Genomic DNA, 26,614 nt, shown 5'->3' on the forward strand with positions numbered 1-26,614 from the left:
AAAGACGTATAGCTAATAAGCTGACTGAGTGGCTAAAACTGAACACTAAAAAATTCACTCAATAAAGGCATGAAAATAGAGGAAAAAGGAACAAAGAAATAGCAATATAGTGACTTAAATCCAACTACATCATTAATCATATTAATTGTAAATAGATTACCCCAATTAATAGATAGATCTCTTACAATAGATTAACAAAGAGGATCCGGCCATATTCTGTATATAAGAAGTGCACTTTAAATTTTATTTATATATATATATATATATATATATATATATATATATATGGCCTGACCTGTGGTGGCGCAGTGGATAAAGCGTCGACCTGGAAATGCTGAGGTCGCCAGTTCGAAACCCTGGGCTTGCCTGGTCAAGGCACATATGGGAGTTGATGCTTCCAGCTCCTCCCCCCATCTCTCTCTGTGTCTCTCCTCTCTCTCTCTCCCTCTGTCTCCCCCTCTCATCTCTAAAATGAATTAAAAAAAAGATTTATTCTGCCAAACTTAGCTAAAATCCGACATAAAAATATATATATATCCGACACACACATATATATAGGTGTACGCAGGTAAAAGTCAAAGGCTGTATAAGTTATTACAATACAAGCCTAACACCAAGAAAGCTGGAGGTGCAATGTCAGTATCAGACAAAGGAGACTGCAAAAAAGGGTATATTTCCAAAGGTAAGGACAGACATTTGCAACTTATAGATGTCTGATTCATCAAAAGGACGTAGCACTTCTAAATGTGTATGGACCTAATAACAGAACTTCCAAATAGACCAAGAAAAAAATGGAGTGGATTGAAATGAGCAGGAGACAAATCTATAACTTCGGTTGAGAGATTTTTAACACGCTCCTCTCAGTAACTGGTAGACTAGAAAACAAGCTAGTGAGCTAAATGAGACTTGAATAACCCCATCAACCTATTTGACCTAATTGGCATCTATAGATTACCCCACACAACTGGGAAAAAGAAAATACATTCTTTTTAAGTGAATCATTTATTGTATTATGATAGCCCATACGCTGGGATGTGAAATAACTCAATATGTCTAAAAGACTACTATCAGCCCTGGCTGGTTGGCTCAGTGGTAGAGAGTCTGCCTGGTGTGTGGATGCCCTGGGTTCGATTCTCAGTCAGGGCACACAAGAGAAATGACCATCTGCTTTTTTTACCTCTCTCCCTTCTCTCTACCTCTATTTGTCTCTTTCCCTCCTACAGCCATGGCTTGGTTGGAGCAAGTTGGTCCCAGGCACTGAGGATGGCCCCATAGCCTTGCCTCATGTGTTAAAATAGCTTGGTTGCTGAGCAATGGAGCAATGGCTCCAGGTGGGCAGAGCATTGCCCGGTATGGTCCTTGCCAGGTGGATCCCAGTTGCGGCACATGTGGTAGTCTGTCGCTCTGCCTCCCTGCTTCTCACCTAAGGGAAAAAAAAGATTACCATCAACAATGTATATTCTCTGACCACAATGAAACTAAATGAGAGTAATATTATAAAAACAAATCTGGGAAATCTCCAAGTATTTGAAGATTAAACAGGACACTTTTTAAATAATGGGTCAGATCGATGGAAAAATTAAAATAAAAAAAGTAGAGCAAATTTGGAGGGCCTATACCATCTGATTTCAACATTTACAATATTGAACTACACTATTCAAGTCAGTGTACGTGTAGACATGTAGATTAATGGAGCACAATCATACTTACATGATTAATTGATTTTTAACTGTGAGCAAAGGTAATTTCATGGGAAAATGATAATCTTTTTAGCAAGTGATTCTAGAACACTAAAGTTTAGCTTATACTTACTTTAGTGAGTTTCGCATGAATTATGTCCTTTAGCAAAAAGATATAGATGATAAAACTTTTGAAGAAAAAGACAGGACAATGTATTTTTGACCTTGCAGTAGCCAATGGGTCCTAGGACACAAATGACACAAAACATACAGTATAATGAGATAAAATGGACTTCAATAAAATAAAAAAATACTTCTGCTCTTCAAAAGACACCAAAAAAAAAAAAAAAAAAAAAAAAAAGAGGGAGAGCAGGTTCCAACTGGCAGGAGATACTTGCAATACCTATGTTTGGCAGAGAACTTGTATCCAAAAAGATTCTTACAACTCCACAATGCGACAAACAACCCAACAAATATGTGCAGACATTTTAAGGGGGCACTATACAAAAGAGCTACATGAGTGGCCAATAGGACGCTTAACACCATTAGCCATTAAGAAATTCAAATTAAGCCGACCAGGCAGTGGTGCCGTGGATAGAACGTCTGACTGGGACTCAGAGGACCCAGGTTCGAAACCCCGAGGTCACCAGCTTGAGTACGGGCTCATCTGGTTTGAGCAAGGCTCACCAGCTTGAGCCCAAGGTCACTGGCTTGAGCAAGGGGTCACTCGCTCTGCTGTAGCCACCCTGGTCCAGGCACATATGAGAAAGCAATCAATGAACAACTAAGGTGCTTCAACGGAGCACTGATGCTTCTCATCTCTCCCTTCCTGTCTGTCTGTCCCTATCTGTCCCTCTCTCTGTCTTTGTCACAACAACAACAACAACAACAAAAGAAATTCAAATTAAAACCACAATGAGATGCCACTATATACCTACTAGAATGGTTATAATGAACAAGGCAAAGCCCAAGTATGGGTGGGGGTGTGGAACAAGTGGGACTCTCAAGTGCTGGTGGGAATGTGAAATGGCACAATCGGTTTAGAAAACAGCAAAAAAACGTATTATAAAGTGAAAGAATATATATATTATCATAGAACCCAGGAATTTCAGTTCTAAGGATTACCTTAGAGAAATGAGTACATATACTCACACACACACACACACACACATATATATATATGAATATTCAAACAAGCTTTATTCATAATATCCAGAAATTAGAAAGAACATACATATCAAAAAAACAAAAACAAAAAACAAACAACAGAAAACCGCAAATGGATAAACCACATTCTTCACGAGTTAGGAAACTACAAGAAGTAAAAATAAATAAATTCATGTGCACAGCTCTATGGATGAATCTCAAACACTTGGTGTTAGCCAAAGAAAGCAGATACCAAGAAATACACACTATATGGTTTTATTTAGATGATCTTCTACAAAGAGCAAAATTGATCCATAGTGACAAAAATCACATCAGTGGCTGCTCTGGGGAGAGATGAATTAAGCAAGGGCCTGCGCAAAGTTTGGGGTGATGAAAATGTTCCGTACCTTATTTAAAGTGGTGGCCACGTGGCTGTAAATATTTACATATTGGTCAAGATTCATTGAATGGTATTTAAAACAGATGAATTTTGTTGTATGTATAATAATAAATTATATCAGAATAGAGTTGATAGAAAACAATCTTCTTAATTTCCAACTTTTGTCAGTGTGCACCTCTTCCAGTTGGTCTCTGTTCTTACGTGTTCCCCCACCATCCCTGGGGCACGTCCTCACTTTCTGGTAAAAAAAAAAAAAGAAGATGTTTCAGGCACACCTGTACTTCCCCTGTCCCATTCCTGGAACCATACGATTCTCTAAGGAGCCCTTGTTCCTTTGAGTGAAGTATGATATAGAGAAACCAAGATCTGGGTGCGAAGGGTGCTCATTGCTACAGGGAGTCACTGCTTTCAGATCCTGTCAGTGAACACACACAAACACATGTTCACATCTATAGTCGTATCTATCTCCCCATGTTGAAAACCATGAGGTCAAGTCAACACTTTCAATTCTAATCCAATCTGCTTCACTCTTGTGGCTTCCCTGTGAGAGTCCTGAATCTGATAACTTAATTAGCTGTTTCACCTCTATGTGACATTGGCTATGAGGTTCCCGCTCTGAATATGAATCGGCCTCCCCTTGGCCAGAGAGCCACTTCAGCGTACCCCGCATTCGCTCTCTGCTATTGACCCTTACATTGGTGACGGTTCTTTGTTTTCAAATCGCATCTGAAATTCTGACTACCTGGAGTGCAAAAAAAAAAAAAAAAAGACAATGAATGTGTTGGGGAGTCTGAGTGGCCTCCAGAATCTAAAGGAAAGCTGCAGAATCAGAATTGGGAACAACAAGGAAGTAGAGAAATTCTGGGGATGTGAAAAGCAGAACCCGACTGTCTTCTCCCCGGAGCACCGCAGTGGGACGAAGCAGCTGCCGGTGTCGTTATGGTGCATGCCTCTGCTCCACAGGTCCGCGCCCCGGTGGGGGTCTGATGGCCTCCATTGGGTCATACCCCCGTTTCCTCGCTGGATGGGTCAGGGATGATCGTACGTGAAGACAAGGCCATGACAGTGGGGCACACCTGCCGACAGGACTGGAAGCTTGCTGGGCAAACTAACCAATGCCTGCACTGCAAACATTTCGGCTTCCTTCCTGGCCTCGTGGCTGGTGCGGGGTGCCCTGGGATCCCTGGTGCAGTCTCAGGTTTCAGGTTTTAGCTCGCAGTGCATTTCCTCAGAAGGGCCGCCCGCAGCGACCCGGCCATGGGTCTGCCTTCTTGAGGGTCCCTCTCTTACCCCGCTCCGTCTGTGTCCTCAGGGACGACCATCATCTCACCTGCCTTGTTCCTCACCGCTCTGCGGCGTAGCCCGTCCCTGCAAGACTGCAGACTCTTGTGAACTCCGTTCGTCCCGTCTGGTTCGTCCGTGCGCCCCTGAACCCAGAACCACGGCCACATGGGCTCTCTGTTTCGCAAGCGGGCGGGCGAGTGCTCTGGGTCGCATCTCCGGTGAACGTGGCCAAACAGGTTTCTCTCCCAGGGAGGTGCAACCACCCCCCCTCCCAACACGGCCAACTGCGTCCTAGTCCTATCGGCTGAAGGGACAAAGAAAATAAGCCACGGGACACAGCAGCAGACCCAACGTGCACGAATCAGCTGAGGGCGGGCCACATGGCTGACTCTAGCCGAAAGGGTTAAACCAAAAACTGGCAGGAGAAGCCAGTTAAACTTTTTTTCCTTTTTTTCTTTTTTTTTCCTGGGGCCTCAGTTTGCAGTCTGCAGGGCTGTCGGCGTGGCCGGTGGAGCGCTCTGAAAAAGAAACCAGAAAAAGCTTGCTGACAAAAGCCTGAAATCCCGGTATCTCTTTTGTTTTCACCCGAGTCTGTGGCCACTGACATCCCTCTTTTACACCACGGGTGGATAATAAGCCCCCTTCTCAGGAATCGAAATGCTCTTATACATTTTAATGTGACCTTAGCGAGTGCTTTTCAGAAATCACAGGCCCATCTGACTACACTTGAGGTTGAATTGAGCTAATGGTATTCACCTCATCTTTTGATGCAAAATTGGAAGATAAAAAGACTTTGATGTGGAGAGAGAGGGGGCGACGGGAGTAGGGGCGGGTGAGTTGCGGGGGGCTGGGGTGGGAGGAGGGGGAGAGTCGATTAGAGATACTGCTGAAAAATCTCGTGATTGCCCCTGATAACGAAATGTCTCCTCTTTCTAAATCCCCCGTGGGCTCAGAGATGTCCATACGCCTTTATTTTTAATGATAGAATCTTTTTATTCCTGGACCAAGGAAATTTGAATGTTGCCGCATATGTGGTCAGGAGATACACTGACCTTTAGCAAATCTTATTTTATTTAAAAAAAATAAAAAAATAAATCAGATGGAGCCGTTCTTGCAATATTCCAGCCCCGTAAGATGAAAGACAGAAAAGAAGACAGAGAGAGAGCTTTCTTCTTCGATAATCGCACGTGGATTAAACTTATTAGGATGCCGCGTCTCCTTTTAAATGGCTTGCACCCGTCTTTCTGAATTACAAGGAGCTGGTTGGAGACACGGCAGCCTGCTTATTCGGCCTGAAGATCGCAGCAGAAAGTCTTCTGAAACGGGAGCACACTCGCTTCCTCTCGGTTGGTCCCGGGCTAAGTAAGCGCGTGGTGCCCCATGCGCTGAGGGCCCTGGGTGTGAAGAGAGGTGAGGAGGAGAAATGGGGGGGGGAGGCACAGGGCGTGGCCAGGAAAGAAGCTGGGAAGGAGCCCCTGCAACGCCGATGAAAGGCACGTCCCCCCCAGACAGGTTTGTTTCCAGTTTTGACGTGCCTGCCGTCTGTCAAAGGCCCGATGGATGCTTGCCGACACCCTGGCTCGCCGCCTCCGGGATGGAGGGGCCCGACGGGCCATCCATCACTGAGCACACCTGGTCTGCCCGAAGGAGACAGCGGGCAGGGAGGGGCTGGCGGAGCCGGGGGAAGGGGACTCGGATGGCAGGGAGCCGGGCCCCAGGCTGACTCACGAGGGTCCCAGACAGGACCTCAGGCCTCGGGCGCCTCCATCTCAGGGGTGTACATAATTTATCAACGCGGAGAGGGTGACAGATTGGGATGGTCTGGCCTTTTGACTTTGCAGCTTCTGTCTGTATTTATAGAATTGGACGCTTGGGCCTTCAGGCCACAAGCATTCTGACTTTCAAATTGGGCAATGCTGACTCAGATGCAGGTGGTGAATGGGATAGTATGATGATTGAAAACAATATATATATATATATTTTTAAGATACGAAGATCTTGTTTGCTCCCACTCACGCAGATATTAAGTTGCTTTGGGGGCACAGTTCTTTCCAAGAGCGCCGGCCCTTTGGGTGGGTGCCTTCCTAAAAGCTCGTACCTGTGAAAGCGAGATTCCGATGTCAGGGCCCTCCTGTTCCTTGTTTGGAAAGAGAAAGCGGAAGTCAGGGCCACTGGGTGCAGAGGCAGAAGCCTAGGAGAAGGTTGAGTGCGGGCGGACCCTTTCACGCCAGAACTTCAGACTTCAGCTTCTGCCCCCCTGGCTCCCCGCTGCGGCACTGCTGAGACGTCCGCAGGAAACCCCGCAGTGCTCATTTCCCCTCGGCTCGGACATCGTGTGTTCACAGGGCAATTCCGGGCTGAGAGCTGCATCTGCCTGACACACCTGGGTATTGAGTGTGTCTGTGGAACGGGTGAATGGACGCACGCACGTGTGCATGAAGACCTGAGAGGACAGAGTCCAGGGGGCGTGGAAGTCATGCCGGGCGTGGGCGTGGGCATGGGCACGGCAAAGGACGTAGAAAAGGGAAGAATGGCCTGACCTGTGGTGGCGCAGTGGATCAAGCATCAACCTGGAACCATGAGGTCGCTGGTTCAAAACCCTGGGCTTGCCTGGTCAAGGCACATATGGGAGTTGATGCTTCCTGCTCTTCCGCCCTTCTCTCTCTCTATCTTTCTCTCTCTCTAAAATGAGTAAATAAAAATAATTTAAAAAAAAAAAGGAAAAGAAAAGGGAAGAACGGGCGACTTTCTGAGTGAGTGAGTGGGTGGGTGGAGACTGAATTTTAGACCGAGGGGAAGGAGAGCTGGACAGGTTCTCAGTGAAGCAGCGAGTCCCCGACGCATGTCCCCAGACCATGGTGAAGCCCGGGACAGAAGGTGGAATGTACGGACGCGTCCTTCCTCCCTGTAGTAAGACTTCTTACTGGGAGGGGTCGGAGTCTCCGAGGTCTGGCGTGGCGGACCAAGCTCAGTGCAGAGTCTGCCTGGCTCCAAGTCTGGCGACAGCTCCTCTGTCCCCGGATGCGCTGCTGTCCCCTTGGGAGCCCTTGTGCTCAGGGCTTGGCCCTGGTGGAGGGACGGGCTGGCTCCCTGCCTGGAGAGCATACCTGTAGAACTCACCGCCCGGCTTAGTGCTGGGAATCTTCTAGATAAACGAGAGGTCCCACCCCACCCTCCAGGGCCTGCGCGCTTTCTTTCCATTACACAGAGAGCCCAGAGGGAACTGGCACTGTCCCCTGGCCTTGTCCTGATCAGTCTTCAGCAATGCAAACTTGGACACGCCAAGGCCGGGGAGGGGCGCTTGGTCAACGCCTTGGGCGGGGGCCACTTGGTCTGAAGAGTTTTTCATGTTTGGAGGCCCCCACCAGGGGCCTCGGAGACACTGGCCTGGCTCTGCCTGACCTGGCCTTGCCCCGTGGTGAGGTGGGCAGGTGGGGCGCAGGGTGGGGCGGTGCTTAGCTGTGTCATTGGCGGGGGCTGGCTTCCTCCTCCGCAGGAATGTGCTGACAGTTTTGATGTTCACGTCCCCCAGCCCTCACGACTTACACTTGTTCTGAGATGCAGAGAGAAGAACACTGACCCTCTGTGCCATGGCTTCTGCGAAGCACACTCACTCTGGTCGCCTTTGCGGAAGAGGAGGACAGTGGGGGCCATGGTGAACGAGCGTGGGCTTCCAAATCAACCCACCCATGTCGAGCTGCGTGACCTTGGGCGATGGACTGCCGCTCTCTGAGCTTTAGTCTCCTCCTCTCCTGAGGGTACCAAGGAGGCTGATGTGCAGGGTCCTCGGAAGAGCCGAGTTCCTTGTGCAAAGGGCTGAGTCTGTAATAACGGTGTGTGGCTGGTATTTATGGATTTTATTTTTCAACCACAGATTCCATCCAGTATTACTCTGTGTTAGTTTCAGGTGTACAGCATAGTGGTTAGACAATCATGTACTTTACAGAGTGATCTCCCTCCGCCCCGATGTTTGCAGTACCCACCTGGCCACATATGTAATTATTATGACGCCATTGACTATATTCCCAATGCTGTACTTTACATCCCGTGACTGTTCTGTGATGGCCTTCATCTGTACTCCTTCTTCCCTTCACCATTTCCCTCTAGCCCCAGCCCTCCTCCTGGGGCCAGGATTGACTCATCGCAGAATTCTGTGTTTAACAAGGAGGAAGGAAGAGGAGGGGAGGAGGAGGAGGGGAGGAGAGGAGGAGGAGGAGGAGGAGGAGGAGAGGAGAAGACGAGGAGGAGAAGGAGGAGGAGGAGGAAGAGGAGAGAAGGAGGAGGAGGAGGAGGAAGAGGAAGAGGAGCAGGAAGAGGAAGAGGAGGAGGAAGAGGGGAGGAAGAGGACGAGGAGAGGAGGAGGAGGAGGAAGAGGAAGAGGAGGAGGAGGAGGAAGAGGGGAGGAAGAGGACGAGGAGAGGAGGAGGAGGAGGAGGAGGAAAAGGAGAGGAAGAGGAGGAGGAAGAGGAGGAGGAGGAGGAAGAGGAGGAGGAGGAGGAAGAGGAGGAGGAGGAAGAGGGGAGGAAGAGGACGAGGGGAGGAGGAGGACGAGGAAGAGGAGGAGGAGGAGGAGGAAAAGGAGGAGGAGGAAGAGGAGGAGGAGGAGGAAGAGGGGAGGAAGAGGACGAGGAGAGGAGGAGGAGGAGGAAGAGGAGGAGGAGGAGGAGGAAAAGGAGAGGAAGAAGAGGAGGAAGAGGAGGAGGAGGAAGAGGAGGAGGAGGAGGAAGAGGAGGAGGAGGAAGAGGGGAGGAAGAGGACGAGGGGAGGAGGAGGACGAGGAAGAGGAGGAGGAGGAGGAGGAAAAGGAGGAGGAGGAAGAGGAGGAGGAGGAGGAAGAGGAGAGGAGGAGGAAGAGGAGGAGGAGGAAGAGGAGGAGGAGGAAGAGGAGAGGAGGAGGAGGAGGAAGAGGAGGAGGAGGAAGAGGGGAGGAAGAGGACGAGGAGGGGAGGAGGAGGAAGAGGAGGAGGAGGAAGAGGAGGAGGAGGAAGAGGAGGGGAGGAGGAAGGGAGGAGGAGGAGGAGGAAGAGGAAGAGCAGAAAGTAGTAGTACTTAACATTTCTGAAGTTCTCTCTCCGCGTGAGCTGAAGCCCTGAGCCCTTTAAACACTATCTTGTAAAATCCTGAAACAATCTTGTAAAACCCTGAAGTTCTGACGGTTGTCCCCATTTTTCTGTCATTGAGGTGATGTGCTTGAGGTCACGCAGTCTGTAAAATGGTGGTGCTGGACCTCCGAGGGCTCCCCTGAGTCCGTGTCTCACCAGGGGGTGACGTGTGTGTCCACCGTGGCGAGGACCCCTTGCCTAGGACTGTACCTGAGTGCCGCGGGACCCAGTGGATGGAGTCAGAGCCAGAACACCGCCGGCGTGGTATGGTAGATGATCCTGAAGTGCCTCCGCTTGACCAGTGCCGGGGGCCCTATGACTCGTGTGGGTGGGTGGGTGCCAGCCAGCGCGGAGCACTGGCCGCCGAGGGCCCTGGGCGTGCCTGCCAGCGGATTTGACTGTCAGATGCCTGCGCGCGTGCGGTGGGAAAGCTGTTTCAAACCGCAAGCCCCGGTGAGAGGAGGCTCCCTCTGTGTTTTGCCATAAAATATGTCCCTAGAACTTGAGTCTTACAAGGCACCATGGGAGGAAAGACCACGAGACCCAGTGGGACTAAGAGGCACTTTGCAGGGGGCGTCTTCTCTTGGGACTCCCAGGTCCCCCGCCCCGGCGCTGCTGGCAGCCGTGACAATGTCTGAGAGCGCTCCTGGGTGGATATCCAGAACGTCCTTGTCCTCTCTCCTTTAAGCAAGGGAAGTAGTCTGGGCCGAGAAGGAGTGACTCTTTGGGGATGGGGTCTTTCTGACAATGTGACCCCCCTCTCACGCTAGCACCCCCTGAACTAAGCAGGACAGACAGCCCTCCCTGTGAGCAGGACAGTCTCCATCTATGGGGCAGGAGGAGGAGCAGCAGGTGAGGAGCAGCCGGCTTGCTGATCGACCTTCTCTTTCTCACTCGGGTCTCAGACCTGAGCCTTCAGGGGCCTCCGGATTCCTGAAGCCTCACCCTGGCTTCTCTCACTCCCAGCGGCCCTGACAGCCCTTCCCTGCCGAGCGGCGTGGGGCCTGGCAGTCGTGGCTGTGCCCGCCCTTTCCTCCCATTGGTGCCCCCCTTGTGGGCAGCATCACACAGATCACTGAACGGACAGAGCAAGGTTCCACCCCTCCTGGGACCCTGGCCAGCTGTGGCCTCAGCAAGGCTCAGCCTGGGTCCCCGAGAACAAACTGTGGCTTAGTTGGGCACAAGGCTCCTCTTAGGAGTGACAGTGAGAGAGAAGCCGCCTGTGTTGAACACCTACTGTGTGCCAGGCACACGCACAAGTATTGTATATTTAATACTCATTCTAGTCAAGGATCCTTGTCACGTGTAAAAGATAAGGGTGCTGGGCTGGACCGAGGGCTCTCGGTCTGCCTGCCAAGCCCGTGCCCTTTCCACTGCCCTGACCCACGTGATAGTGTGGGCACCTTGGACCCCGCACTTCACCTGCAGACCTGGCCGCAGCGGCGGGGAAGGCCCCCCGGGCAGAAGCTCTTCCAGGGGACAGAGCTGGTGGTTTGTTCCTTGAAATGGCTCCACCGGCCTCTACGTGAGGCAGGTCCCCAGAGCAGGACGGCGTTCCCCAGGCTGCTGTGCCACTCGGTCACGCCCAGACTGTTCCACTAGCTAGCTGCTCCCCTCTCCTACGGACCAAGCAGCCAGCAACCTTCCCAAAGCCCAGACTGTTTCCTGCCCTCCCTCACTACGGGTGAAGTTCTCACTGAAGACGTCTTTATTTCTCACCTGTTCTCAAGACATCACAGGGGCTAACTGTTATGATGGCAAAGTACCCATGGCACCATATTGTATCATTTTAGCAGTTCCTGAGACTATAATTCGGTAACATTAATACATTCACATTGTCGCATAACGACCACTATACCCCAAATTTCATCATCCCCAGGGTGGAGGAAGCTTAGTCCCCGTGCCCAGGAATTCCCCATCTCCCCCCTAACCCCCCACCCCTAGTCCCAAGTCTAATTCTTATTTAGAAAATGGTTCTCCCTCCTCTCTGGGAGTATTTTTAAACAACCACTGCAGCACCCTGAGCCAGACGGAGCTCAGGACGCTGCCTAGATTATTCTGGTCTCTGGCACCTAATTAAGCCCACGGGAGACCTAGCGAACAAGGGTTCCTACGGGAGGGAACCTGGCTGGCCTGCAGTTGCCTTCCTCCTGGGGGCGGGGCCTGCCCGGGGTGATGGAAACCTGGACGGAGTTTTGTTTTTGAAACGTCTGGGCTGGGCTTGGCCTCCCGGCTCTCCTGGACCGGCTGGGGCTGCCCATCTCCCTCCGCCACGCAGACCGGGAACTGTTTTCTTTCTCTCTCTGTTCCGGCTGCTCCTCCGGCCCAGCGGCCAGCTCCCCTCTGGTCAGCTGGGCATGGATCCACAGGGGCGGGGGGAGGGTGGGCAGTGGGGCACAGAGGTGGGGTGGAGGGAGACAGCCCTGTGGGGTAAACGTGTGTGCTGTGTTTGATCCCAGGCTGCAGAAAAAGGACCGGAGACACCTGATCTCTGGACCCAGATATCGACAAAGTGGGAATGAAGCCTGCTTGGGATGGCGGAGTCAGACCTGTATTCGAGCTCCACAGCTTCTTAGCTGAGCCACCTCAGACGGCAGCGTCAGACCTTTGAGACTCAGTTTCTGACGTGGTAGGAGAAGAACGCTTGAGTATCTCACGCCACACGTCTTCACTGTGAAGCAGGAGTACAATGCCATGGCCTTTTGAATGCGACTGTGCTCTTTGTCCGTCTGAAAACTCCTATTCATCCTGCAAGGCCCAGCTCACATAGTCCCTCCCCTTCCTGTGAGGCTGATGCAGAGGAACCCAGAAGTTAATCGCTCTCTCATCTTTGTTCTATTGCAATCCCCCATACGGTTTTCTATGTTACTCACAACCCTCTTCTGTACTTTACATTTTGACTTCTCTGAGAGGCTGAGCTCCACCAGGGCGGGGAGTTTGCCGACATGTTCTTGTGTGTCCAAGACACACATGCTTGATAAAGGTGAGGTCTTCTTTGCAGTCTGCTGACCCCAGAGTCTACATCCCCTCTGCTGGTGCACGTGGGAAGAGCACGGGACTGTGTCATACGTGTGTTACTGGGCAGGAACCACGGAGCAGAGAGAGAACCTCCCCCTGCTCTGTGAGTCACACCCAGCTTCATGTATTGTACAATGGACACCCCAATGGGGCTCTTGGAGTCTCACTCCTGAGGGGTCCTTGGAGTGAAAGCCCAGAGTCCTGACTGATTTCTGTGAGCAGAAGAACCACTGCCATCTTGGGGGCCTGTCCTGTCCCAGCATTTGGGAGGCTGCCCAGGGCCACCGGAGCGTAGGGCCGTTCAGCCCTGGAGGGCAGGTGTCTCCACTTTCTCGCTCTTGTGGAGTACCTGGCTTGGCCCAACCTCTGCGATCTGTTTGTAAAAAATAATTATTTGCTTAAAACCTGTGAAGTACGCCTGGAATTTTAATCGGTTTAATTTAAATTTTAAACGACGGATCTTCAACCCCTAATCACTTTGAAACTGAAGTGCTTTTCACCAAATGTGAAGTGTGTTAGGGTTGGAAATGATTATGTGTAGTTCAGAGTGGAAGGGATGAGAGACAGGAGAGAGAGAGAGAGAGAGAGAGAGAGAGAGAGAGAGAGGAAGAAAGAGAAGGGAGAAGGAGAGGGGAGACACAGATGGCCAGAGAAGAAGAGAGAGCAGCTCAGAACCAAGTGGGAAAAAGATTCTCCCGGGCTGAGCCACTGTCAGGGTAAAATGCAGCCCTTCGGAAGATCTAAGCTGAGAAGTGGGAATGACCTTATAGCTCTGTTGATTCAAATATATATTTATCCACATCGACACAGACCTTACTTGTATGGGGATATGTGACATACGTTCTTGTTAGACTTTCTGATTGCAAAATCGGAGCCCTAAGCACATGCCTGCCCCGCCCCTGGGGTCACCGAGCACTGGCCACTGAGCAGCTTGGACAGTTGGACAGATGGGTGAGCTGATGGGTGAAGATTCGAACGTGAGGTCGGTGAGCAGGGCTCCAGGGCTGAGGCTCTGCTAAGGGTGCGGCTCCAGCCCAGTGGATCACGGCAGGGTGCGTGCACGTGTGCGCGTGCGTGAGTGCGTGTGTGCGCGCAGGCGTGTGCGTGTGGGGGGTGGGTAGCTGGAAACACCTGGCTGCAGCTGGCGAGGCGGGTGTGGCTGGGAAACATGAGAACCCTGACATGGCTGCAGGGCACTGTGGAACCTGGGCGCTCCCAGCTGCAGGGGCCCCAGGCTGGGGACGGGGACAGGGTCGGGCAGCTGAGGTGGGTGGGCCTCCCACAACTGCAGCCCAGTCTCTCCGGTTGTTGTTGTCGTCCCCGCCTCCGCATAGTTGTGCTGAAAGAACAAGAGACACAGACCCACAGGCCTGACTTCCAGTTCCACGTCTGCGGCTGCCCTGCCAGCTCACGGCAGTGGAGGCTGCGATGACTTCAGCGTGGCTTCTCGCCTCCGCCTCCGAGGAGCCAGCCGTGATATCTGCCGCAGCTTTTGCCGTGTGCCCAGGTTGCAGCAAACATCTCTGACTTTTTACTTTTTTTTTTTTGCCATCTATTATAAAACAGTACTTTTACTACTTCTTGGGGAAGTATTTAACTTTATTTCCTCCTGCTGAAACGTTAGTTTTCACGCATTTATTTATTTATTCCATACCCCGCATGTCATCATCATTAATTTTTTTATAGGGTTGATATTTATGTCCATCCATCCAACCATCTACCATTCTTTCTGCCATTTTTTTTTCATTTCTTTCTCCATTTCCAAGTGTCTCTCTGAGGGATACGTTTTGCTGTTTCCTTTATGTGGGTCTGCCCGTGTGAGTGTTCTCAGCCTGAGAACAGATTTCTGCCAATCTGAACACGCCTTTATCTTTATCTTTGAAGGATTTTTTTTTTTTTTTTTGCTAAGAAATTATAGGTTGGCCAATTCTGTTTCCAATACTCTGTAGCTAGCATTCTATTGTCTCCAGCTTTTGCTGCTTCTGTTGAGAAGTCAGATGTCAGTCTTACTGCTCTCTGGAAGGTCATACTTTCTCCCCCCACCCCGACCCTCCAACCCCCCAACCTCCCAACCCCCCACCCCCGTCTTTGGTTTTAAGATTTTTCTCTTTGTTTTCGGTTTTCAGTTGCGTTAGTATAATGTGCCTGGGTGTTTTTTCCTTTGTGTATTTATTTTGCTCTGAGATTCATAGTGCTTCTTGCATCTTTCTAAATAGAGTACATTGTTTTTGGAAAATTCCCAGCCATTATCTCTTTCGATACGGCTTCTGCTGTGCTCTCTCTCTGCTTCTCCTGTGACTTCCATTTCCTATATGTTAGCCCCTTCGGCAGTGCTTGAGGTGTGTACTTACACTTTCCTCCTGTCCTCACGGCTCTCCATGCATCCGGCTCGATATTTTCCTCTGATATACCTTTCAGTTTACTGGTTGTTTCTTCAGCCACATCTTTTGTTATTAAACCTATATGCTGAATTTTTAACTTTTCTGTTTTTCAGTCTAGAACTTACATTTGACTCTTCTTTATAGTTTTTGGTTCGCTGATGTAATTCTCAGCCTTTCATTTTATTTCCTTGAGCATAAGAAGTTATTTTTTAAAGCCTGGGTCTGATACCTCCGTGATCTGGTGGTCCTGTGAGAATTTTTCGTGGCAAGTTGTGTCTCTTTGTTCTCAAGCCGTATTATTATTATTATTATTATTATTATTTGTATACCTCGTTTCCTAGTTGAGTGCTGGAAACATTGGAGAGGCAAATTGAGGACCAGGTCCAGTGTTTGCATCTGGCCCAGGCTGCGAGGAATGCCTGATCTCCTTAATCCAGTAAGGGGTGGAAAAGTTTTAAACTTGGCTTCAGTCCCTTTGCAGGACAGGGTAGGTCTGGGTTGTCCTTACACCTAGGGCAAATTTGATTGACCTTTTAAGCTGACTCTAAAAAGAGTTACATTTTTTAAAGTGTCAGTTAAAAAACAAAACTCAATCAATTTCTCTACAAAAGGCAAGGAAGAAGAAAAGAGAATAATAGAAAAAAAATATGGATACATACCACTTTTAGTGTGTTGGTAGTTTACTAAGTCTTTTTTTTTAAATTAAACTTTTAAATGTATTATATTAACATGAATTCAAGTGTCCCACTCGATATAGCACCCTCACCCCCCATTACATCCCCTTTATCCCCCTCCCCTTAATTCCCTCCCCCTCTTCCCTCTGTTATCTGTGTCTATGCGTTATGCACATATAATTTCACTAATCCCCTCTTAACTTGAACTTGAATTTTTATTCCTTTAGTTTTATACATTTGTCAGAACTCCAGCCTCACAATCTTCTCTTCTAGAATTAGAGAGCCCTTTAGGGGAAAACCTATCCAAATGTCAGGCTTGTGTCCTAGAGTTCCTTCTTCTCCTGGGTCTTGACCCTGTCATCCTCCAATGTCTTTGGGCATTTAATTTAAAAGTTTATTGAGATTTTCTAGGTTTTACAGTGGAGGAGTTGGTTATAATTACCTAGCTGGACATTGCCAGAAATGTGGCAATCTTGTATAACTACTTTCGATTAGTCAGTATCTAGGAAAATGCAAGATATCTGCATCCCATGACCCCAAAACTCCATACCTAAGAATATTTACCTTAGAGAAAAAGGTTTGTAAACATAAATAGTTTTTTTATAGCAATGCCAATCAATAGGAGAATGGATAATCAACTGTGGGATAGTGTAGAAAAAAATAATACAGCCATGTAAATAAGTGAAGAAAAGTTATGTGTATCTAAATGGGCAAACCTCATGAATACCATATTGAGTAAAAATGTGATGTGCACAAAAAATATGTGTGTGTACGTGTGTGGATGTGTGTACAGTAATATTTTACTTATAGTAGATATATGGGATTGGATGGTTATAATAAACATTGAATTGAATAGTCATTGTTTTTCTATTTTGTTCACAAAACTCGCGATGGATTTATGATCAATGAGGGTGCATTTAGCTGATTATATTTTACTTCTTACCTGGTGGGCATACCTGGGTGATTTTTGCATTTAAAAAAGTCTTTTGGGCAGTTCAATCTTGAATTGCTTCATTGAGTCCATTTATGTTTATTCAGATTATTAATTCAACTTTCTATTGTCTTAGTTTGTGATTTCTTTTCCTCCCACATTTTTTCTAAAATTCTCCTTTTTTTCTTCCTTGACTTTTGATTGAGGTTTTTTAAAAAAATTATTCATTTGCTTTCCCCACCTCTAACTTTATATTTACTCTCCTTCTATTACTTTGAAATTTATTTTTTTTACAGTTTTCGTAAATGTCCTGGACACTTTGCTGTGCACAGTTAACAACATGTTACCTTAAATAGCATCTTAACCTTCTCTGAATAATAAGAAGGACCTCAGAATATCCTTGAAGGATTATGATGAGGATTAGGAATCCCAGAAGGCCCCTGGCACGTAGCAGATGCTAAAGAAATGATAGCTAATAATAATGACGATGACAGTGATCAAACATACTGCTTACAAAAATTAGGGGATATCTCAAAGTGATATGAAGCGATAAAAAGAAGCATTTAATTTATTTTTATTAAACAAGAACATCAGAAAAGCAAACGACAAGTCAAAGAAAGTTGTTTGATTATGCAAATGAGATGCAAAACCAACTTACTTCATTGGTGAAAATGCACTAGACGAAAGGCTGGAAGTCCTGGACTATCTGCACCTTCCCTGATCCCCTCATTTTTTTTTTTTTCCTGAAGCTGGAAACGGGGAGAGACAGTCAGACTCCCGCATGTGCCCGACCGGGATCCACCCAGCACGCCCACCAGGGGCGAGGCTCTGCCCACCAGGGGGCAATGCTCTGCCCCTCCGGGGCGTTGCTCTGCCGAGACCAGAGCCACTCTAGCGCCTGGGGCAGAGGCCAAGGAGCCATCCCCAGCGCCCGGGCCATCTCTGCTCCAATGGAGCCTTGGCTGCGGGAGGGGAAGGGAGAGACAGAGAGGAAGGAGGGGGAGGGGGTGGAGAAGCAAATGGGCGCTTCTCCTATGTGCCCTGGCTGGGAATCGAACCGGGGTCCCCCGCACGCCAGGCCGACGCTCTACCGCTGAGCCAACCGGCCAGGGCCTGATCCCCTCATTTTTGTGAGCAATGTATTTGCCGAACTGAATTGAACATAAATTGATTGTTGTTGATGCATCGACCCTGAGTATATATCACCATGCTTAAACTTGTAACACAATGAGGTAGGTTATAGTATCCTTATTTTATAGACTAGGAAACAGAGGTTCAGAGAATATAATCAACAACACCCTTTATTAAATGATATGAAATATATGATAGTACCTAATTCATTTAATCTTTCAAAGGTACTTATTGAAATTGTCTTTGTTCCAGGCCCGGTCGTGATAGATGGGAGCAGTTTGCATCAGGGGGGTCCTGAATGAGACCCCCTCTGAGGCGAGGCGTGGGCCCTCCAAGCAATGGCTGCGGTGATGACCATTCTCCTGCGCAGCAGCTGGAGCCGGGCCCTGGTCTTGAGCTCCGTGCCGCAGCTTTGTTCCAGCACAGCTGTCTGAGTTCAGGTGCAGACGATGGGATGTCGGAGTGGCAACGTGTCGCTGGTATTTATAATTAGTAATGTCATAAGAAGGGAATGATGGGCGCCTGGCCATTGGCAACCCACCTCGTAAAATCGGGTGCTCTCGGTGACCACAGGGTTGCGGCCACTGGGTCCTCTGGTTTTCTCCGAGGGCTTCTTGGGAACAATGGGAAGGATACCACTGCGTTCGGGCCCCTGTGGGTCACCGACTGGAGTCTTCTCAACACACTCAGCTCTTCCAGGGGCCTCCAGGCTTCTGTGAAGTCACCTCCCACCCCCTCCACGGTGCCAGGTCTTTTGGAAGTAGGACGAGGTCCATCAGCATCCCCAGGTTCGGGGAAGACGGGGCAGAAGGCTGGGGTGGGGTTGTTCTGCTTACGAGTGATGAGGAGTCAGCATTTCGGAGTGACGATCCATGGCTTAGAAGCACGCACCCGCCTTGGCCCCAGCTTGGGAAGTGTGGACTCAGTCCCTAAGCAGGATTAGCCCTGGCACGCGCATTTACGCATGGGGATGTGTGACGGTCAGAGGGAGCAAGGTGGGGAAGAATGAGGACCTTCATTTTTGCAGCCGACAAGCATTTGTTTATTGAGCACCGAGTTTGCACAGCTACCGAGAGAGTCAGAAGGGAATTCAAACCCGCTTCTGTCTGATTCCGCAGCCCAGACTCCTGGCACCGGGGTGGTCCTCAAGCGTGGGGGTGCGATGTGCGTGGCCAGCACCGTGCCTGGCATGTATGAAATCAGTCCCGGCTAATTCCTTTCCTTCTTTGAGCAAAAAGAAATCTTCCAGGGAAGTGAAAGTCTGTTGCCTTGGAGAAGTTGGAGAAGAAACCAGAAAGCGTGTGGGAAGGAACTCGCTCAGCCTCAGCCTGGGCTCTCTCCTGCACATCCTGGTGGGCTCTGAAGCCCGGAGTCCCCATCCTCCGCTCATGAGGATACTTGACGGTCCCTTCCAGGCGTCTTCCCACCCACGTCACCCCCGTGGTCCAGCAGCTATCAGGGCAGACGGGCTGGCCAGCATGCACCTGTCCACGGTGCACTTTGCTACACGAAGCCTTATCTTGTATGTAGTGTCGTTATGCTTATCCGGCAGATGAGTCACATCTTGGAGGCTGTATTTTTCATAGTTCTTGTGGCTGGGGCTGATCTGGGAGAGAGGCTCTTTGTAAAGAAAACATGATTTTTATGTGTGTAGTCATCGCAGCACATACTCCATTGTGTCCATCGAACTGCACAGAAACGGTGCTAGCAAACGTCCCTCTGTATTTCAATGAGTCAAGGAAGCCCTGTGAAACCATAAGCAAAACGACCATGTGTAGTGGGATAAAGAAGGGGCCAGGCAGGGACTCCACCTGCTGCCACCACTCCCGGGGCACAGCCCAGGGTCAGACCTGGAGATCGGGATGAGTCACTTCACGACTGAGCCTGTTCCTCATGTGTGAGGCCAGGGTCTGGTTACCCAGCGCTGTGCAGGAAACCACTGTGCTTGGTGGACTAACCCAACACACATGTGTGATCATTCTCTCTCCTGACTTGGCAGGTGCCTGGGCCCAGCCGGGTGGTTCTCACCAGGATCTCTGGGGGGGGGGTGCGGTCCGATGGTGGCTGGACTGGAGTCGCTGGTGCCTCCCCCATGTGCATGTCTGGCGTGTGCTTGTTGGCTGGCATTGCAGAAGGGGCCGGTGGCTGGGGCATTTCATGTGTCCTCCCCGTGTACCTTGTGCTCCCTCACAGCATGGTGGCTGAGTTCTAAGAGTGAGTGTCCTATGAGTCAGGAGGAAGCTGTTCTGCCGTCTGTGACTTAGACTCAGGAGTCACACAGCTCCACACCTGCTGTCCTTCCTGGTCAGACAGGCCCTGGGGCCCCCCAGGTGCGAGGGGAGCAGACACAGACCACAGCTATTGACGGGGCATGGCAAGGCCCTGAGATCAGAGATGCTGAAGTCATTTTGGGAAAATACAGTGAGAACCGGTATCTGGGTTACTGTGAGTATAAGTGAAACCACACTGAACCACACTGACAGGCAGTGGGGACAGGGGAGCACCTGCAGTGGAGTCGGGATGACTAGGATTCTGACCCCCATTCTACCACTTGTCAGCCTTGGACCAGCTGACCACATGCTGATGGGCTCCATCACTCAGGGCCTGACTGGTGAGGGTGTGGGGGTGAATGTGGGGGACCCTTTCCACCTATTCCAGATGTTTCTCCTTTCCCCTTTCCCTGGCATGTGTGGCAGGCAGCTGCGGACTCGTAGAGAGGAAACAGGTGTCTCTTTGTGGGAACAGCATCAGGCAGAGGGAACAGCATGACGAAGACCTCACCTGGGAATGTGTTTAGCAAAGTCCAGATTCCCCGGCCATAACCTCAGACATTCCTGTTCTCTCTGTCAGGGGTGGACCCTGGGATTTTTACTTTTAACAGTCATACCCAGTGGTTCTCGTGCAAGAGGCTTGCAATGCATGAGCACTGGGGGGTATGAGCATGTGTCCTGGTACTTTTCAGTTCTGGGTTTGAGGTTGGCTTGACCCAACATGAGAGATCTAACCTCTCTGAACTTCACCTTCTCCTGCTATAAAATAAGCCATAAAAATGCCCACCATAGAGGGCTATCGGGGGAATTTATGGGCTTACGCCCATGTAACTGCTTAAGTACAGTGTTTACGGGTGGCAGGAAGTTGACCTCGCAGATGAATGAGAGAACGTGCGGACTCCAACAGTAAATAATATAGATACATCAGAGAGGATGGCAACAGTAAATAATATAGATACATCAGAGAGGATGGCAACAGTAAATAATATAGATACATCAGAGAGGATGGCGAGGACGCAGAGAGATGGGCAACCTCACTCGATGGAACTTGCAAAATAAAGTGATGGTTGATATCTTACCCAAAAATTAAAGTCCTGATCCCGAGCACTGATAATGACATAATGAATCAGGTGCCCTTGCTCAGGCATTGTCTTGGGCAGTGGGCTTTGGGGCATAATTTGACCATGGGTTTAAAAATTAGTAATCCCACTCTTTGCAATACTATTTTAAGAAGAGACTTCTTTAACAAATTGGAAGAAATCACAAGTCTTTGGGACACAATTGTCACCTCTTGGGGAGGCAGTTTCTATGTGATCCCAGTGCAGCGCGCAACGGGCTCCAGATCGAGGCGGAGGGAGGGCTGTGGGCAGCCTTCCGGAGGCTGTGGTTCCTGCTCTTAGACGTGAGGGTCAGCGGGTGCTCACCACCAGACGGGAGAGGGGAGGGGGTAGAGGCAGGCATTCCCAGCAGAGGACGGAGCACGGTGCTGCTGTGTGTGTCTCTGGGTGTGTGCGTGTGTGTGCACAGAGGGGTGAGTGAGTGGCTAGTTGGGTATGTGAAAACAAGTGGCTAGAGGGACACGTGGATGTGACAGATTGTGAGGGGCCTCCTGTGCCATGCGGAGTGTCCTCTGAAGGTGACGGGGTAACACCGAACTAGAGGAGTGACACGGTTGGGTTTGGGTTTTAGGAAAATCTCGCTGGCTGCTGGGTGGAGGGTGGAGGCGGGGAGGCTGAGTGGGAGGCTGCTGCAAGTCTAGGGGAGAAATGTTGATGCTGGGTTTACGGATCGAGTGTCTGTGTCTCTTCCACATGTATGGGTTGAAGCCCTAACCGTCAAATGACTGTATTGGCGATGATGTCTGTGCGGCGGTGATACAGGTTGAGTAAGCGCGTAAGGGTGTGGCCCTAACTCAACAGGGCTGTGTCCTTATAAGAAGAGGGAGTGACACCAGAGCTCGCTCTCCGGCCACATGAGAACACTAGGAGACATGGCCTTCTACAGGAAGTGCCCTGAGCGGGAACTGGGTGTCCGGCACCTTGATCTTGAACTTGACAGCTTCCAGAACAGCGAGAAAGAAATGTTTCTTGGTTCCACCCCCCAGTCTGAATCTTGTTGGATCCGCTGAAGCCGACTGAGCCCCTGGGCCTGCGCGAAGGCAGGTCGGTGGTGTGGAGGAGGTGGATTCCAAACTCTTAGAGTCTTCCCGGGAGCAGGTGCCACTTTGCTGTGCCCGTCCCAGGACACAGGGCCTCCAGGAAGCCTGCAGTGCCCCGATGAGCTCACGTGTGTTGCGAAACCCACTAATTGTGCGTTGGTTAATTGCACAATACAGTTATCTGCTGGTGAACTGAGGCCCACATGTTGCTCTTTGCAGGGTAATTATGCTAGATAAGGGAATGGCTGGACTATCTTACTAGATTTTGTCCCTTGGTCGATTTCTTTACTCAGAAGACAGCTGCTGTGTGGGGTAAAGCGCAGGAGAGAAAATATCTCTGAAGCTTCTGCAACATGGCAAGGGGGAACGCTTTGGTGTTTGAGAGAGGAACATGCAAAATACTCAGTTAGGGTAAAAAGAGCATACAACTGTTCCGTCCCTGAAATGCATATGTTCCCCTGGATGATTGGCAGAGCTCGGGGAGGCTCCAGACTGCTCCCAGCCAAGAGCGCTTCCCATTTCCAGCGCTGGCGTGCGCATGCGCAGGGCCGACCGGTGGGGCAGCGTGCTTCCCAGGGTGCGCGCCCGCGGCGAGGGGTTCTGTTGCTTTGGGTTTGAATCCTGGAGCATCCACGGTTGTGACCTCGGCCGAGCGATTTCAGCAGTCCGAGCCTCGGTTTCCTCATCTGTGGAATGGGGAGAACGAGGTCTTTGGAGAGCTGCTGTGGAGGGTCTATGAGGGGAGACAGGGACACTGGTCATCTAGATGAGGGCCCTCCCTATGACCTCACTTTAACTCGATGACCTTGGTAAAGACCTTGTCTCCCACTACGACCACATTCTGCGGCACTGAGGGGCTAGGATTCCAAAGGAAGAATATTGGGGGAGACACAATTCGACCCAGACATTGGGGACCACTACAAAGGGGCTGGACTGAAGGCGGAAGCAGAGAAATAGTTGTTGTGCTGGGAGGATCCAGAAGCCTTCCCAGGAGGCCGCACGTCGGGAGAGTGCAGGGCCGAGGGGTTTGCGGGTCTCCCGGTGAGTGCTCCAGGGGCCGCTCTCTGGGAGATCACGTGCTGAGCCCTCAAAGCGTGGCTGCCGGACAAAGAGCTCCGGCGGGTGTCTGAAGGTCACAGCTGCCTGGAAGGGCTGTCCTCAGGGCAGAAACAAGATCAACTTTGGGCTTTAAAAAATGTCCTCACCCCTGTAGTCGCTCATTCACTCCTTTGACAAATAGTCATTGACCGGTTGTTTCCTTGGCCTCTGGAGTCTCCCTATTGTGGGCGCTATCCAGATCGCACAGCTGAGTGACCCTGACCCAGTTACTTCCCCTCTCTGGGGCTTGCTTTCCCAGCTGCAGACTGAGGGCGGAGCAAGGCCTCCACCCGTGGGTGCTGGGAGAAAGAGATGCTATAGCATGGGCTGGCGTGCTTGGGGCCTGGGGAACAGCCAGGTGTCCTACATCTTAGCTACTGCGATGATTGACAAAGGGAGGAGAAGGGGAGAGACGAGAAGAGGGGGGAAGAATGGATGAGGAAGACTGAGGTCGTCCCCCAGCAGAGAACACTCATCCCGAGAGGTGATAGACCAATCCTGCTCCCCGTGAGCCTGGAGAGAGAGGCAGGGAGCCGGGCAGGGAAGCCACCACACCGAGGGAAGAATGACCAGGGCCCGCTGAGGCCAGCAGGAGCTGAGGTCCTGCTGTGGCTTGAGTGGCACTCTGAGTGCTTGCATCCTCCTCTCCTAGTAGGTTCTCCCTGCCGGTGGCCAGCGGGCAGGGCTGCTACCCTGGCTTGGCGTCCGCATTTCTGGTGTGCGCATGCAGGTGGTTCCTATAAGGAAACTGTGGCTGGAAGGCTGACCTGTCCCCTTGGCTGCATTTGATTGGATGGAATGGGTTTTGGCCACTCTCAGAGGCACAGTGTCTGGCTGCTGGCACTGGCTCTGCCTCCAACATTTAAGAGGTGTGAGGCCTCATGTGGCAAGTTGTATACACTTGCTTGGCACCTCCCGATAGGCCTGTCCAGGTGCTCCCCAGCCCCGGGGACAGGCACTGCCGGTGGCCACCCAGGCCCAGCCTGTCTCCTGCCCGGACGCCTCCCAGAGCTGGAAGGTGGTGTCGTGTATGTGGGCCGCTGCCTTTGCCCTCCCAGGGCTCTGCAGACGCTGGCTCACTGGGGCCAGGACAAAGCCCCATTGTGAAGGGCGCTCACACACATATCTGAGGTGTGTGAACCTGCCACCCTGGCCTACGGAGGGCGGGCATCACTCTGCCCCGCCGTTGTTCCCACAGAGCCCGGGAGGTCACTGGGGTGATGCTGCCCAGGGTGCCTTTTGTGGGTGTGGACTACAAATGCACTTTGCTGAGATGGGACCAGCTGTTCTGCAATCTGGTCTGGTTGCAGCTGTGGGCCCAGGTGAGAGCGAGCGAGGTGTCTGGAAGGAAGGCTCCTGGGTTCTGCTCAGCCTCAGGGTGGGAAGCCGGGTCCCAGGGTCTCCTTTAGAAAGGAGGAGGTGCTTCACTGGAGGCTGCTGCAGGGCTGGCAGCAGAGGGGTGGACAACACTTGCTGCTCCTGTCCATAAATATCTGCTGAGAGCCCATGGCGGGCCAGGCATGGTGGCTGCACACAAACAGGGACACATCTCCGTTCTCACAGAGCAGACGTTCCAGGGCAGACTTCTCAAAGAGCTCCTCTGGTTTCTTCTGGCTTCCAACTCTATGAACTGATTCACATATCCATCCAGCACTTCCTGAGCCCATGGAGATTTTCATGCATGCATCCACGCATCCATCCATCTGTCATCCATCCATCCATCCATCCATCCATCATCCGTCAGTCTGTCCATCCATCCATCATCCATCCATCCATCCATCCGTCATCCATCCATCCATCCATCCATCCAATAGACATTTATTGAGCAGTATCTCCCACGTGCCACATCCTTTATTACAAATGGGGACATCTTACCTTTGATTGCTCAAAAAAATAGCCAGAGGTAAGGGCTCGTGTGTTAAGTGCTTTATTAAGGAGGCGCTCCCATAAGAGAGCAGTGAGAAGTGAGGGCAGAGGTGAGAAGAAGAGGTAGGGAAAGCAGTGGAGAGAGGGTGTGACATCACACTAACGCCCAGGCTCGGCCTGGTCCCACAGGGGAGCTTTGGAGCATCAATGGTAACGTTGAGCTTGTCTGACCTGAGGCCAAGGAGCTGGGCCAGACACTGGCTAAAGACCTCCCCGGAGTGGCGGTATAAGCTCCTGGCGTGTGGCTCTCTGAATGCAGGCCAGGCAGCCCAAGTAGCCCAGACCTGTCCTTGGAAGGTAGAAAATGGATGAAGCAGAGGAGGGTGTGCACAGACGCGTGAAGAGGATTGCAGGGACCTGGGACGATAAGAGAGGTGAAAGGACCCACAATTCCATGAGGGATGGACAGGTTAACAGACCAGGCATGCAGGGCAGCCCCCCACCTTGCAACTGCCAACACACAGGAAGGAGCCAGGGTGGAGCCATGAAGTGTGTGCAGGGGGTTCTGGGTCAAGCACTCCTGACAGGACCTTGCCTCTCAGAACTCAGAGAAGAGAGGTCAGGGAGGGCTTCTTGGAAGAGGTGACACTTATGTGTACAGGAGGACTGGCACACACACATGGAAATTCTGGGACTGGAACATAAGTCTGCTGCTTCTAAAACCTGCGTCGTCTCCCTTGCCCCCCCCCATTAATGTTTTTCCATCCAAGGTCAAGGTCATGGCCTCATAGACTCAGAAGATCTCTGCAAGCTGAGGAGGCTGAGGCCCAGAGAGGAGCCTTGGCTTCCTGCTGACGAGCAGAGCTTGGCACCTAAGCGGGGTTGAGAGTCCTGGCCTCAGAGCCCCGGCCCGGACTTGCCAAGTCTCAGTTCCTGCCGACTCTTGCGTAACGGGGCTTGGGTTCTGTGAGTCCATCGTACAGAACAGGCTCTGTCCTCCTGGGAAGGGCATTGTGGTCACTCAGAAGACAAGAATGTAAGGACACCTAAGGGGTGATGAGACAACACCTCGTCTGTCTCCTGCAGGAAAGCAGGGGGGACTCGCCCAGGTGCCGACAGGTAATCTCGGTAGGGAGAAGTTGCAAAACACATTTTTGATGAGTGAATTAATTGGTTTAACACTTGCTGCCTGGGCTGATGGTCCATCCCACCGGAGACTTGGGTGTAAGGTGAGAATATTCCTCAAGGCCCTGTAAACCCCCCCTCCCCCATCCCTTCCCTTTTAGGGGTGGCATGCAACCATCCCTTGAAAGAAACTTCAGCTAGAAAAGAAGTTTTTTGCTCTTCAGCTTTGCCTGGGGTGCATTTCTTATCTGTGAGTAATAGGTTTTTCACAATCCACCTTTTATGTTCATTTCAATAATGCGCCTGGCGAAGCCAAGCTTCTCTTAAAGGAGAAGGCTCTGTTCGTTCCTG

The sequence above is a fragment of the Saccopteryx bilineata genome, chromosome 4 (assembly GCF_036850765.1).
Source record: "Saccopteryx bilineata isolate mSacBil1 chromosome 4, mSacBil1_pri_phased_curated, whole genome shotgun sequence".
Taxonomy (NCBI): Eukaryota; Metazoa; Chordata; class Mammalia; order Chiroptera; family Emballonuridae; genus Saccopteryx; species Saccopteryx bilineata.